This window comes from Dunckerocampus dactyliophorus, chromosome 13 (genome assembly GCF_027744805.1).
Source record: "Dunckerocampus dactyliophorus isolate RoL2022-P2 chromosome 13, RoL_Ddac_1.1, whole genome shotgun sequence".
Taxonomy (NCBI): Eukaryota; Metazoa; Chordata; class Actinopteri; order Syngnathiformes; family Syngnathidae; genus Dunckerocampus; species Dunckerocampus dactyliophorus.
Genome location: NC_072831.1, coordinates 3,885,028 through 3,898,584, shown reverse-complemented (window position 1 = coordinate 3,898,584; position 13,557 = coordinate 3,885,028). Strand labels below are relative to the sequence as shown.

The 13,557-nt window shown below is 46.9% G+C and overlaps 21 non-coding genes across 21 annotated transcripts; 17 read left to right on the top strand and 4 right to left on the bottom strand.

Moving 5' to 3' along the window:
• The first annotated feature begins 572 nt into the window (after positions 1-572).
• On the top strand, positions 573-644 carry trnap-cgg (transfer RNA proline (anticodon CGG)). Its single transcript has one exon. It is a non-coding gene; the product is annotated as a tRNA-Pro (tRNA).
• Positions 645-793: 149 nt separating this feature from the next.
• Positions 794-865, top strand: trnaq-cug (transfer RNA glutamine (anticodon CUG)). The gene has a single exon. It is a non-coding gene; the product is annotated as a tRNA-Gln (tRNA).
• Positions 866-1,591: 726 nt separating this feature from the next.
• Positions 1,592-1,664, top strand: trnak-uuu (transfer RNA lysine (anticodon UUU)). The gene has a single exon. It is a non-coding gene; the product is annotated as a tRNA-Lys (tRNA).
• Positions 1,665-2,030: 366 nt separating this feature from the next.
• trnaf-gaa (transfer RNA phenylalanine (anticodon GAA)) lies at positions 2,031-2,103 on the bottom strand. Its single transcript has one exon. It is a non-coding gene; the product is annotated as a tRNA-Phe (tRNA).
• Positions 2,104-2,824: 721 nt separating this feature from the next.
• On the top strand, positions 2,825-2,896 carry trnap-cgg (transfer RNA proline (anticodon CGG)). The gene has a single exon. It is a non-coding gene; the product is annotated as a tRNA-Pro (tRNA).
• Positions 2,897-3,045: 149 nt separating this feature from the next.
• Positions 3,046-3,117, top strand: trnaq-cug (transfer RNA glutamine (anticodon CUG)). Its single transcript has one exon. It is a non-coding gene; the product is annotated as a tRNA-Gln (tRNA).
• A 726-nt stretch (positions 3,118-3,843) lies between these two features.
• Positions 3,844-3,916, top strand: trnak-uuu (transfer RNA lysine (anticodon UUU)). The gene has a single exon. It is a non-coding gene; the product is annotated as a tRNA-Lys (tRNA).
• A 366-nt stretch (positions 3,917-4,282) lies between these two features.
• On the bottom strand, positions 4,283-4,355 carry trnaf-gaa (transfer RNA phenylalanine (anticodon GAA)). Its single transcript has one exon. It is a non-coding gene; the product is annotated as a tRNA-Phe (tRNA).
• A 721-nt stretch (positions 4,356-5,076) lies between these two features.
• Positions 5,077-5,148, top strand: trnap-cgg (transfer RNA proline (anticodon CGG)). Its single transcript has one exon. It is a non-coding gene; the product is annotated as a tRNA-Pro (tRNA).
• A 149-nt stretch (positions 5,149-5,297) lies between these two features.
• trnaq-cug (transfer RNA glutamine (anticodon CUG)) lies at positions 5,298-5,369 on the top strand. The gene has a single exon. It is a non-coding gene; the product is annotated as a tRNA-Gln (tRNA).
• Positions 5,370-6,095: 726 nt separating this feature from the next.
• On the top strand, positions 6,096-6,168 carry trnak-uuu (transfer RNA lysine (anticodon UUU)). The gene has a single exon. It is a non-coding gene; the product is annotated as a tRNA-Lys (tRNA).
• A 1,160-nt stretch (positions 6,169-7,328) lies between these two features.
• trnap-cgg (transfer RNA proline (anticodon CGG)) lies at positions 7,329-7,400 on the top strand. Its single transcript has one exon. It is a non-coding gene; the product is annotated as a tRNA-Pro (tRNA).
• A 149-nt stretch (positions 7,401-7,549) lies between these two features.
• On the top strand, positions 7,550-7,621 carry trnaq-cug (transfer RNA glutamine (anticodon CUG)). The gene has a single exon. It is a non-coding gene; the product is annotated as a tRNA-Gln (tRNA).
• A 726-nt stretch (positions 7,622-8,347) lies between these two features.
• trnak-uuu (transfer RNA lysine (anticodon UUU)) lies at positions 8,348-8,420 on the top strand. Its single transcript has one exon. It is a non-coding gene; the product is annotated as a tRNA-Lys (tRNA).
• A 366-nt stretch (positions 8,421-8,786) lies between these two features.
• Positions 8,787-8,859, bottom strand: trnaf-gaa (transfer RNA phenylalanine (anticodon GAA)). The gene has a single exon. It is a non-coding gene; the product is annotated as a tRNA-Phe (tRNA).
• Positions 8,860-9,801: 942 nt separating this feature from the next.
• trnaq-cug (transfer RNA glutamine (anticodon CUG)) lies at positions 9,802-9,873 on the top strand. The gene has a single exon. It is a non-coding gene; the product is annotated as a tRNA-Gln (tRNA).
• A 719-nt stretch (positions 9,874-10,592) lies between these two features.
• trnak-uuu (transfer RNA lysine (anticodon UUU)) lies at positions 10,593-10,665 on the top strand. The gene has a single exon. It is a non-coding gene; the product is annotated as a tRNA-Lys (tRNA).
• Positions 10,666-11,825: 1,160 nt separating this feature from the next.
• On the top strand, positions 11,826-11,897 carry trnap-agg (transfer RNA proline (anticodon AGG)). Its single transcript has one exon. It is a non-coding gene; the product is annotated as a tRNA-Pro (tRNA).
• A 149-nt stretch (positions 11,898-12,046) lies between these two features.
• Positions 12,047-12,118, top strand: trnaq-cug (transfer RNA glutamine (anticodon CUG)). The gene has a single exon. It is a non-coding gene; the product is annotated as a tRNA-Gln (tRNA).
• Positions 12,119-12,844: 726 nt separating this feature from the next.
• On the top strand, positions 12,845-12,917 carry trnak-uuu (transfer RNA lysine (anticodon UUU)). Its single transcript has one exon. It is a non-coding gene; the product is annotated as a tRNA-Lys (tRNA).
• Positions 12,918-13,283: 366 nt separating this feature from the next.
• trnaf-gaa (transfer RNA phenylalanine (anticodon GAA)) lies at positions 13,284-13,356 on the bottom strand. Its single transcript has one exon. It is a non-coding gene; the product is annotated as a tRNA-Phe (tRNA).
• Positions 13,357-13,557: the final 201 nt, after the last annotated feature.

Below are 13,557 nucleotides of genomic sequence, written 5' to 3'. Positions count from 1 at the left end.
TCGTCTGACTGTGGAACTTTTGTCCAGAAGACATTTGGCTTGTCCAAGTGGGCACTTCAAATGTAAGTGGAGCTTAGAGGTGGCAATTTCAGGACAGGAGCTTCTTTCTCCATCCACATCTTCTCAGTCCAAGGCGAGCTCACATATTCTGCCTCGACTAAGCCGGAAGTCGGTAGGTCGGTCGTGTCCAAATTGATCAGGGTATTATTGCCTTCAGAAATGATGGGATTTTCTTCAACGCAACAAGGATTCTCATAGAAAAACATGGTTTGAAATGTTTCAAAAGTAGCCGTGAAGGAGCCATGGAAACAGCCTAAAGGCACTGCTGGGCTTTGAACCCAGAATCTCCTGTTTACGAGACAGGCACTTTGACCGACTCAGCCACAGCGCCCGCAAAGCTGCAGAATTTGCACCTAAGTTACTCTTTGCCCTTAAAAACAATAACAAACGTCAAAACCACGACGACGCAATTTACCAATGCAATCGCATCATGTCAATTTTGGTACCAAGGGAATCCTGTCGTTTCGGCCGAAATGCTCAGCAACAAACAGCCGCTCTCTCAAGCTACCAAGGGCTTGTTGGTCTAGTGGTATGATTCTCGCTTCGGGTGCGAGAGGTCCCAGGTTCAACTCCTGGACAAGCCCTCCGTCTGTATAGGCTGACTTTTGACTTGATTATAACCTTTTAACGTAATTTCCCTAAAAAACGATCAAATAATGGAATGCTGTCAACTTTATCGTAGTCTGACACTGTGTACTTGGGGATCAGACAATGTCAGACACTTGCTATCGCCGGTTCCATGGTGTAATGGTTAGCACTCTGGACTCTGAATCCAGTGATCCAAGTTCAAGTCTTGGTGGGACCGACTTCTGCGTCTTGGACGGTCACCTCCTTTTACGTTAAGTGTGTGTGATTAGGGTTTTTTTTATTTGAGGATTTGAGTTGAAATACACATCTATAAATACCATATCAGTGGTTTCCCAAGATCAGGATGAGTTCCCAGAATGACGGTAAGGTCCGTGACAGCTGATGTCATACATCAGCTGGCAATATATGCATGTGAGGTAGACACTTCGGTTGTGTGTGGGGCGACACAAGTCTTTTCAGTTCCTCTGTCGAGTCAAGAAGGACACAGCACTGTACTGAAATCTGGGACCTTTAGATCTTCAGTCTGACGCTCTCCCAGCTATTTCAGCTGTGGAACGGGTTTTCGGCTTTTCCAGGTCAGGGCTCAGCCTGTCAAATGTAAGAAGGGGCACCAGTCCCGTTCCTGGTGCCCCTGTGTTTTGGGGGCAAAAAGGAGGCTTTGGCAAATGAACTTCAGAGCCTATCACTGGTCACCTGAACAGGGGCTTGAATCCTGGACACTCAGATCAAAAGTCGAATGTGTCAGTGACTGGCTCAACCTTTGTCTTATCTGACCATAAAATCTTTTACCCAGAAGGTGTTTGGCTAGTCCGTGTGGGCAGTGTCCAACCTAAGCCTGTCTTATAGGTGGCAATTTCGGGAGCATGTCCATGGCGAAGCCAGAAATCCAGCCACTTGTATGCCAGAAAATTTCAGTCACGTGACTTTTTAATGTCAAAGAGCGGCCTGGATAGCTCAGCTGGTAGAGCATCAGACTTTTAATCTGAGGGTCCAGGGTTCAAGTCCCTGTTCAGGCGGTGAATGATAGGCTGCTTCACCTACATGCAAAGCCTGCCTCTTTGGTCCTGATTTGGAACACATTGTCAATAGTCTGAGCCCAGCTATTGTCCAAATTGACAAGGCCTTTGTCCTGAGCATTGTAGCACACAAGACCAGTTCCAGAAAAAATGGGATTTTCGTCAAACATGGAAACAACCGAGCCACTGTTGGGCTTTCAAATATCACCTTGGCGTCATCAACTTGTGCCATTGTAGTGTTTGGATCGTAAGCTCCCCGAACGTTCGCTGGATTTTCAGAACGAAATCTGTGTCACTCATTAACCAGAGACACGTTCAGCAAGGCTTTTTAAATGATCTGGCAAGGCAAGAACAACATTTCAACTGTGCTGAAACCCGGGATTGAACCAGGGACCTTTAGATCTTCAGTCTAACGCTCTCCCAACTGAGCTATTTCAGCTGCAACACACCATTTCCGCTTTTCCAGTCAGGCCTCAGTTCTTCAAATGTAACCAGGCTGGGCGGGTTGCCCTTGTCTTTTGCCGGCTAAAAGGAGGTCTTCGCAGATGAATCTCAGAGCCTATCACTGGTCACCTGAACAGGGACTGCTCGTCTGACTGTGGAACTTTTGTCCAGAAGACATTTGGCTTGTCCAAGTGGGCACTTCAAATGTAAGTGGAGCTTAGAGGTGGCAATTTCAGGACAGGAGCTTCTTTCTCCATCCACATCTTCTCAGTCCAAGGCGAGCTCACATATTCTGCCTCGACTAAGCCGGAAGTCGGTAGGTCGGTCGTGTCCAAATTGATCAGGGTATTATTGCCTTCAGAAATGATGGGATTTTCTTCAACGCAACAAGGATTCTCATAGAAAAACATGGTTTGAAATGTTTCAAAAGTAGCCGTGAAGGAGCCATGGAAACAGCCTAAAGGCACTGCTGGGCTTTGAACCCAGAATCTCCTGTTTACGAGACAGGCACTTTGACCGACTCAGCCACAGCGCCCGCAAAGCTGCAGAATTTGCACCTAAGTTACTCTTTGCCCTTAAAAACAATAACAAACGTCAAAACCACGACGACGCAATTTACCAATGCAATCGCATCATGTCAATTTTGGTACCAAGGGAATCCTGTCGTTTCGGCCGAAATGCTCAGCAACAAACAGCCGCTCTCTCAAGCTACCAAGGGCTTGTTGGTCTAGTGGTATGATTCTCGCTTCGGGTGCGAGAGGTCCCAGGTTCAACTCCTGGACAAGCCCTCCGTCTGTATAGGCTGACTTTTGACTTGATTATAACCTTTTAACGTAATTTCCCTAAAAAACGATCAAATAATGGAATGCTGTCAACTTTATCGTAGTCTGACACTGTGTACTTGGGGATCAGACAATGTCAGACACTTGCTATCGCCGGTTCCATGGTGTAATGGTTAGCACTCTGGACTCTGAATCCAGTGATCCAAGTTCAAGTCTTGGTGGGACCGACTTCTGCGTCTTGGACGGTCACCTCCTTTTACGTTAAGTGTGTGTGATTAGGGTTTTTTTTATTTGAGGATTTGAGTTGAAATACACATCTATAAATACCATATCAGTGGTTTCCCAAGATCAGGATGAGTTCCCAGAATGACGGTAAGGTCCGTGACAGCTGATGTCATACATCAGCTGGCAATATATGCATGTGAGGTAGACACTTCGGTTGTGTGTGGGGCGACACAAGTCTTTTCAGTTCCTCTGTCGAGTCAAGAAGGACACAGCACTGTACTGAAATCTGGGACCTTTAGATCTTCAGTCTGACGCTCTCCCAGCTATTTCAGCTGTGGAACGGGTTTTCGGCTTTTCCAGGTCAGGGCTCAGCCTGTCAAATGTAAGAAGGGGCACCAGTCCCGTTCCTGGTGCCCCTGTGTTTTGGGGGCAAAAAGGAGGCTTTGGCAAATGAACTTCAGAGCCTATCACTGGTCACCTGAACAGGGGCTTGAATCCTGGACACTCAGATCAAAAGTCGAATGTGTCAGTGACTGGCTCAACCTTTGTCTTATCTGACCATAAAATCTTTTACCCAGAAGGTGTTTGGCTAGTCCGTGTGGGCAGTGTCCAACCTAAGCCTGTCTTATAGGTGGCAATTTCGGGAGCATGTCCATGGCGAAGCCAGAAATCCAGCCACTTGTATGCCAGAAAATTTCAGTCACGTGACTTTTTAATGTCAAAGAGCGGCCTGGATAGCTCAGCTGGTAGAGCATCAGACTTTTAATCTGAGGGTCCAGGGTTCAAGTCCCTGTTCAGGCGGTGAATGATAGGCTGCTTCACCTACATGCAAAGCCTGCCTCTTTGGTCCTGATTTGGAACACATTGTCAATAGTCTGAGCCCAGCTATTGTCCAAATTGACAAGGCCTTTGTCCTGAGCATTGTAGCACACAAGACCAGTTCCAGAAAAAATGGGATTTTCGTCAAACATGGAAACAACCGAGCCACTGTTGGGCTTTCAAATATCACCTTGGCGTCATCAACTTGTGCCATTGTAGTGTTTGGATCGTAAGCTCCCCGAACGTTCGCTGGATTTTCAGAACGAAATCTGTGTCACTCATTAACCAGAGACACGTTCAGCAAGGCTTTTTAAATGATCTGGCAAGGCAAGAACAACATTTCAACTGTGCTGAAACCCGGGATTGAACCAGGGACCTTTAGATCTTCAGTCTAACGCTCTCCCAACTGAGCTATTTCAGCTGCAACACACCATTTCCGCTTTTCCAGTCAGGCCTCAGTTCTTCAAATGTAACCAGGCTGGGCGGGTTGCCCTTGTCTTTTGCCGGCTAAAAGGAGGTCTTCGCAGATGAATCTCAGAGCCTATCACTGGTCACCTGAACAGGGACTGCTCGTCTGACTGTGGAACTTTTGTCCAGAAGACATTTGGCTTGTCCAAGTGGGCACTTCAAATGTAAGTGGAGCTTAGAGGTGGCAATTTCAGGACAGGAGCTTCTTTCTCCATCCACATCTTCTCAGTCCAAGGCGAGCTCACATATTCTGCCTCGACTAAGCCGGAAGTCGGTAGGTCGGTCGTGTCCAAATTGATCAGGGTATTATTGCCTTCAGAAATGATGGGATTTTCTTCAACGCAACAAGGATTCTCATAGAAAAACATGGTTTGAAATGTTTCAAAAGTAGCCGTGAAGGAGCCATGGAAACAGCCTAAAGGCACTGCTGGGCTTTGAACCCAGAATCTCCTGTTTACGAGACAGGCACTTTGACCGACTCAGCCACAGCGCCCGCAAAGCTGCAGAATTTGCACCTAAGTTACTCTTTGCCCTTAAAAACAATAACAAACGTCAAAACCACGACGACGCAATTTACCAATGCAATCGCATCATGTCAATTTTGGTACCAAGGGAATCCTGTCGTTTCGGCCGAAATGCTCAGCAACAAACAGCCGCTCTCTCAAGCTACCAAGGGCTTGTTGGTCTAGTGGTATGATTCTCGCTTCGGGTGCGAGAGGTCCCAGGTTCAACTCCTGGACAAGCCCTCCGTCTGTATAGGCTGACTTTTGACTTGATTATAACCTTTTAACGTAATTTCCCTAAAAAACGATCAAATAATGGAATGCTGTCAACTTTATCGTAGTCTGACACTGTGTACTTGGGGATCAGACAATGTCAGACACTTGCTATCGCCGGTTCCATGGTGTAATGGTTAGCACTCTGGACTCTGAATCCAGTGATCCAAGTTCAAGTCTTGGTGGGACCGACTTCTGCGGTTTGGACGGTCACCTCCTTTTACGTTAAGTGTGTGTGATTAGGGTTTTTTTTATTTGAGGATTTGAGTTGAAATACATATCTATAAATACCATATCAGTGGTTTCCCAAGATCAGGATGAGTTCCCAGAATGACGGTAAGGTCCGTGACAGCTGATGTCATACATCAGCTGGCAATATATGCATGTGAGGTAGACACTTCGGTTGTGTGTGGGGCGACACAAGTCTTTTCAGTTCCTCTGTCGAGTCAAGAAGGACACAGCACTGTACTGAAATCTGGGACCTTTAGATCTTCAGTCTGACGCTCTCCCAGCTATTTCAGCTGTGGAACGGGTTTTCGGCTTTTCCAGGTCAGGGCTCAGCCTGTCAAATGTAAGAAGGGGCACCAGTCCCGTTCCTGGTGCCCCTGTGTTTTGGGGGCAAAAAGGAGGCTTTGGCAAATGAACTTCAGAGCCTATCACTGGTCACCTGAACAGGGGCTTGAATCCTGGACACTCAGATCAAAAGTCGAATGTGTCAGTGACTGGCTCAACCTTTGTCTTATCTGACCATAAAATCTTTTACCCAGAAGGTGTTTGGCTAGTCCGTGTGGGCAGTGTCCAACCTAAGCCTGTCTTATAGGTGGCAATTTCGGGAGCATGTCCATGGCGAAGCCAGAAATCCAGCCACTTGTATGCCAGAAAATTTCAGTCACGTGACTTTTTAATGTCAAAGAGCGGCCTGGATAGCTCAGCTGGTAGAGCATCAGACTTTTAATCTGAGGGTCCAGGGTTCAAGTCCCTGTTCAGGCGGTGAATGATAGGTTGCTTCACCTACATGCAAAGCCTGCCTCTTTGGTCCTGATTTGGAACACATTGTCAATAGTCTGAGCCCAGCTATTGTCCAAATTGACAAGGCCTTTGTCCTGAGCATTGTAGCACACAAGACCAGTTCCAGAAAAAATGGGATTTTCGTCAAACATGGAAACAACCGAGCCACTGTTGGGCTTTCAAATATCACCTTGGCGTCATCAACTTGTGCCATTGTAGTGTTTGGATCGTAAGCTCCCCGAACGTTCGCTGGATTTTCAGAACGAAATCTGTGTCACTCATTAACCAGAGACACGTTCAGCAAGGCTTTTGAAATGATCTGGCAAGGCAAGAACAACATTTCAACTGTGCTGAAACCCGGGATTGAACCAGGGACCTTTAGATCTTCAGTCTAACGCTCTCCCAACTGAGCTACTTCAGCTGCAACACACCATTTCCGCTTTTCCAGTCAGGCCTCAGTTCTTCAAATGTAACCAGGCTGGGCGGGTTGCCCTTGTCTTTTGCCGGCTAAAAGGAGGTCTTCGCAGATGAATCTCAGAGCCTATCACTGGTCACCTGAACAGGGACTGCTCGTCTGACTGTGGAACTTTTGTCCAGAAGACATTTGGCTTGTCCAAGTGGGCACTTCAAATGTAAGTGGAGCTTAGAGGTGGCAATTTCAGGACAGGAGCTTCTTTCTCCATCCACATCTTCTCAGTCCAAGGCGAGCTCACATATTCTGCCTCGACTAAGCCGGAAGTCGGTAGGTCGGTCGTGTCCAAATTGATCAGGGTATTATTGCCTTCAGAAATGATGGGATTTTCTTCAACGCAACAAGGATTCTCATAGAAAAACATGGTTTGAAATGTTTCAAAAGTAGCCGTGAAGGAGCCATGGAAACAGCCTAAAGGCACTGCTGGGCTTTGAACCCAGAATCTCCTGTTTACGAGACAGGCACTTTGACCGACTCAGCCACAGCGCCCGCAAAGCTGCAGAATTTGCACCTAAGTTACTCTTTGCCCTTAAAAACAATAACAAACGTCAAAACCACGACGACGCAATTTACCAATGCAATCGCATCATGTCAATTTTGGTACCAAGGGAATCCTGTCGTTTCGGCCGAAATGCTCAGCAACAAACAGCCGCTCTCTCAAGCTACCAAGGGCTTGTTGGTCTAGTGGTATGATTCTCGCTTCGGGTGCGAGAGGTCCCAGGTTCAACTCCTGGACAAGCCCTCCGTCTGTATAGGCTGACTTTTGACTTGATTATAACCTTTTAACGTAATTTCCCTAAAAAACGATCAAATAATGGAATGCTGTCAACTTTATCGTAGTCTGACACTGTGTACTTGGGGATCAGACAATGTCAGACACTTGCTATCGCCGGTTCCATGGTGTAATGGTTAGCACTCTGGACTCTGAATCCAGTGATCCAAGTTCAAGTCTTGGTGGGACCGACTTCTGCGTCTTGGACGGTCACCTCCTTTTACGTTAAGTGTGTGTGATTAGGGTTTTTTTTATTTGAGGATTTGAGTTGAAATACATATCTATAAATACCATATCAGTGGTTTCCCAAGATCAGGATGAGTTCCCAGAATGACGGTAAGGTCCGTGACAGCTGATGTCATACATCAGCTGGCAATATATGCATGTGAGGTAGACACTTCGGTTGTGTGTGGGGCGACACAAGTCTTTTCAGTTCCTCTGTCGAGTCAAGAAGGACACAGCACTGTACTGAAATCTGGGACCTTTAGATCTTCAGTCTGACGCTCTCCCAGCTATTTCAGCTGTGGAACGGGTTTTCGGCTTTTCCAGGTCAGGGCTCAGCCTGTCAAATGTAAGAAGGGGCACCAGTCCCGTTCCTGGTGCCCCTGTGTTTTGGGGGCAAAAAGGAGGCTTTGGCAAATGAACTTCAGAGCCTATCACTGGTCACCTGAACAGGGGCTTGAATCCTGGACACTCAGATCAAAAGTCGAATGTGTCAGTGACTGGCTCAACCTTTGTCTTATCTGACCATAAAATCTTTTACCCAGAAGGTGTTTGGCTAGTCCGTGTGGGCAGTGTCCAACCTAAGCCTGTCTTATAGGTGGCAATTTTGGGAGCATGTCCATGGCGAAGCCAGAAATCCAGCCACTTGTATGCCAGAAAATTTCAGTCACGTGACTTTTTAATGTCAAAGAGCGGCCTGGATAGCTCAGCTGGTAGAGCATCAGACTTTTAATCTGAGGGTCCAGGGTTCAAGTCCCTGTTCAGGCGGTGAATGATAGGCTGCTTCACCTACATGCAAAGCCTGCCTCTTTGGTCCTGATTTGGAACACATTGTCAATAGTCTGAGCCCAGCTATTGTCCAAATTGACAAGGCCTTTGTCCTGAGCATTGTAGCACACAAGACCAGTTCCAGAAAAAATGGGATTTTCGTCAAACATGGAAACAACCGAGCCACTGTTGGGCTTTCAAATATCACCTTGGCGTCATCAACTTGTGCCATTGTAGTGTTTGGATCGTAAGCTCCCCGAACGTTCGCTGGATTTTCAGAACGAAATCTGTGTCACTCATTAACCAGAGACACGTTCAGCAAGGCTTTTTAAATGATCTGGCAAGGCAAGAACAACATTTCAACTCTGCTGAAACCCGGGATTGAACCAGGGACCTTTAGATCTTCAGTCTAACGCTCTCCCAACTGAGCTATTTCAGCTGCAACACAGCATTTCCGCTTTTCCAGTCAGGCCTCAGTTCTTCAAATGTAACCAGGCTGGGCGGGTTGCCCTTGTCTTTTGCCGGCTAAAAGGAGGTCTTCGCAGATGAATCTCAGAGCCTATCACTGGTCACCTGAACAGGGACTGCTCGTCTGACTGTGGAACTTTTGTCCAGAAGACATTTGGCTTGTCCAAGTGGGCACTTCAAATGTAAGTGGAGCTTAGAGGTGGCAATTTCAGGACAGGAGCTTCTTTCTCCATCCACATCTTCTCAGTCCAAGGCGAGCTCACATATTCTGCCTCGACTAAGCCGGAAGTCGGTAGGTCGGTCGTGTCCAAATTGATCAGGGTATTATTGCCTTCAGAAATGATGGGATTTTCTTCAACGCAACAAGGATTCTCATAGAAAAACATGGTTTGAAATGTTTCAAAAGTAGCCGTGAAGGAGCCATGGAAACAGCCTAAAGGCACTGCTGGGCTTTGAACCCAGAATCTCCTGTTTACGAGACAGGCACTTTGACCGACTCAGCCACAGCGCCCGCAAAGCTGCAGAATTTGCACCTAAGTTACTCTTTGCCCTTAAAAACAATAACAAACGTCAAAACCACGACGACGCAATTTACCAATGCAATCGCATCATGTCAATTTTGGTACCAAGGGAATCCTGTCGTTTCGGCCGAAATGCTCAGCAACAAACAGCCGCTCTCTCAAGCTACCAAGGGCTTGTTGGTCTAGTGGTATGATTCTTGCTTCGGGTGCGAGAGGTCCCAGGTTCAACTCCTGGACAAGCCCTCCGTCTGTATAGGCTGACTTTTGACTTGATTATAACCTTTTAACGTAATTTCCCTAAAAAACGATCAAATAATGGAATGCTGTCAACTTTATCGTAGTCTGACACTGTGTACTTGGGGATCAGACAATGTCAGACACTTGCTATCGCCGGTTCCATGGTGTAATGGTTAGCACTCTGGACTCTGAATCCAGTGATCCAAGTTCAAGTCTTGGTGGGACCGACTTCTGCGTCTTGGACGGTCACCTCCTTTTACGTTAAGTGTGTGTGATTAGGGTTTTTTTTATTTGAGGATTTGAGTTGAAATACATATCTATAAATACCATATCAGTGGTTTCCCAAGATCAGGATGAGTTCCCAGAATGACGGTAAGGTCCGTGACAGCTGATGTCATACATCAGCTGGCAATATATGCATGTGAGGTAGACACTTCGGTTGTGTGTGGGGCGACACAAGTCTTTTCAGTTCCTCTGTCGAGTCAAGAAGGACACAGCACTGTACTGAAATCTGGGACCTTTAGATCTTCAGTCTGACGCTCTCCCAGCTATTTCAGCTGTGGAACGGGTTTTCGGCTTTTCCAGGTCAGGGCTCAGCCTGTCAAATGTAAGAAGGGGCACCAGTCCCGTTCCTGGTGCCCCTGTGTTTTGGGGGCAAAAAGGAGGCTTTGGCAAATGAACTTCAGAGCCTATCACTGGTCACCTGAACAGGGGCTTGAATCCTGGACACTCAGATCAAAAGTCGAATGTGTCAGTGACTGGCTCAACCTTTGTCTTATCTGACCATAAAATCTTTTACCCAGAAGGTGTTTGGCTAGTCCGTGTGGGCAGTGTCCAACCTAAGCCTGTCTTATAGGTGGCAATTTCGGGAGCATGTCCATGGCGAAGCCAGAAATCTTGTATGCCAGAAAATTTCAGTCACGTGACTTTTTAATGTCAAAGAGCGGCCTGGATAGCTCAGCTGGTAGAGCATCAGACTTTTAATCTGAGGGTCCAGGGTTCAAGTCCCTGTTCAGGCGGTGAATGATAGGCTGCTTCACCTACATGCAAAGCCTGCCTCTTTGGTCCTGATTTGGAACACATTGTCAATAGTCTGAGCCCAGCTATTGTCCAAATTGACAAAGCCTTTGTCCTGAGCATTGTAGCACACAAGACCAGTTCCAGAAAAAATGGGATTTTCGTCAAACATGGAAACAACCGAGCCACTGTTGGGCTTTCAAATATCACCTTGGCGTCATCAACTTGTGCCATTGTAGTGTTTGGATCGTAAGCTCCCCGAACGTTCGCTGGATTTTCAGAACGAAATCTGTGTCACTCATTAACCAGAGACACGTTCAGCAAGGCTTTTGAAATGATCTGGCAAGGCAAGAACAACATTTCAACTGTGCTGAAACCCGGGATTGAACCAGGGACCTTTAGATCTTCAGTCTAACGCTCTCCCAACTGAGCTACTTCAGCTGCAACACAGCATTTCCGCTTTTCCAGTCAGGCCTCAGTTCTTCAAATGTAACCAGGCTGGGCGGGTTGCCCTTGTCTTTTGCCGGCTAAAAGGAGGTCTTCGCAGATGAATCTCAGAGCCTATCACTGGTCACCTGAACAGGGACTGCTCGTCTGACTGTGGAACTTTTGTCCAGAAGACATTTGGCTTGTCCAAGTGGGCACTTCAAATGTAAGTGGAGCTTAGAGGTGGCAATTTCAGGACAGGAGCTTCTTTCTCCATCCACATCTTCTCAGTCCAAGGCGAGCTCACATATTCTGCCTCGACTAAGCCGGAAGTCGGTAGGTCGGTCGTGTCCAAATTGATCAGGGTATTATTGCCTTCAGAAATGATGGGATTTTCTTCAACGCAACAAGGATTCTCATAGAAAAACATGGTTTGAAATGTTTCAAAAGTAGCCGTGAAGGAGCCATGGAAACAGCCTAAAGGCACTGCTGGGCTTTGAACCCAGAATCTCCTGTTTACGAGACAGGCACTTTGACCGACTCAGCCACAGCGCCCGCAAAGCTGCAGAATTTGCACCTAAATTACTCTTTGCCCTTAAAAACAATAACAAACGTCAAAACCACGACGACGCAATTTACCAATGCAATCGCATCATGTCAATTTTGGTACCAAGGGAATCCTGTCGTTTCGGCCGAAATGCTCAGCAACAAACAGCCGCTCTCTCAAGCTACCAAGGGCTTGTTGGTCTAGTGGTATGATTCTCGCTTAGGGTGCGAGAGGTCCCAGGTTCAACTCCTGGACAAGCCCTCCGTCTGTATAGGCTGACTTTTGACTTGATTATAACCTTTTAACGTAATTTCCCTAAAAAACGATCAAATAATGGAATGCTGTCAACTTTATCGTAGTCTGACACTGTGTACTTGGGGATCAGACAATGTCAGACACTTGCTATCGCCGGTTCCATGGTGTAATGGTTAGCACTCTGGACTCTGAATCCAGTGATCCAAGTTCAAGTCTTGGTGGGACCGACTTCTGCGTCTTGGACGGTCACCTCCTTTTACGTTAAGTGTGTGTGATTAGGGTTTTTTTTATTTGAGGATTTGAGTTGAAATACATATCTATAAATACCATATCAGTGGTTTCCCAAGATCAGGATGAGTTCCCAGAATGACGGTAAGGTCCGTGACAGCTGATGTCATACATCAGCTGGCAATATATGCATGTGAGGTAGACACTTCGGTTGTGTGTGGGGCGACACAAGTCTTTTCAGTTCCTCTGTCGAGTCAAGAAGGACACAGCACTGTACTGAAATCTGGGACCTTTAGATCTTCAGTCTGACGCTCTCCCAGCTATTTCAGCTGTGGAACGGGTTTTCGGCTTTTCCAGGTCAGGGCTCAGCCTGTCAAATGTAAGAAGGGGCACCAGTCCCGTTCCTGGTGCCCCTGTGTTTTGGGGGCAAAAAGGAGGCTTTGGCAAATGAACTTCAGAGCCTATCACTGGTCACCTGAACAGGGGCTTGAATCCTGGACACTCAGATCAAAAGTCGAATGTGTCAGTGACTGGCTCAACCTTTGTCTTATCTGACCATAAAATCTTTTACCCAGAAGGTGTTTGGCTAGTCCGTGTGGGCAGTGTCCAACCTAAGCCTGTCTTATAGGTGGCAATTTTGGGAGCATGTCCATGGCGAAGCCAGAAATCCAGCCACTTGTATGCCAGAAAATTTCAGTCACGTGACTTTTTAATGTCAAAGAGCGGCCTGGATAGCTCAGCTGGTAGAGCATCAGACTTTTAATCTGAGGGTCCAGGGTTCAAGTCCCTGTTCAGGCGGTGAATGATAGGCTGCTTCACCTACATGCAAAGCCTGCCTCTTTGGTCCTGATTTGGAACACATTGTCAATAGTCTGAGCCCAGCTATTGTCCAAATTGACAAGGCCTTTGTCCTGAGCATTGTAGCACACAAGACCAGTTCCAGAAAAAATGGGATTTTCGTCAAACATGGAAACAACCGAGCCACTGTTGGGCTTTCAAATATCACCTTGGCGTCATCAACTTGTGCCATTGTAGTGTTTGGATCGTAAGCTCCCCGAACGTTCGCTGGATTTTCAGAACGAAATCTGTGTCACTCATTAACCAGAGACACGTTCAGCAAGGCTTTTTAAATGATCTGGCAAGGCAAGAACAACATTTCAACTGTGCTGAAACCCGGGATTGAACCAGGGACCTTTAGATCTTCAGTCTAACGCTCTCCCAACTGAGCTATTTCAGCTGCAACACAGCATTTCCGCTTTTCCAGTCAGGCCTCAGTTCTTCAAATGTAACCAGGCTGGGCGGGTTGCCCTTGTCTTTTGCCGGCTAAAAGGAGGTCTTCGCAGATGAATCTCAGAGCCTATCACTGGTCACCTGAACAGGGACTGCTCGTCTGACTGTGGAACTTTTGTCCAGAAGACATTTGGCTTGTCCAAGTGGG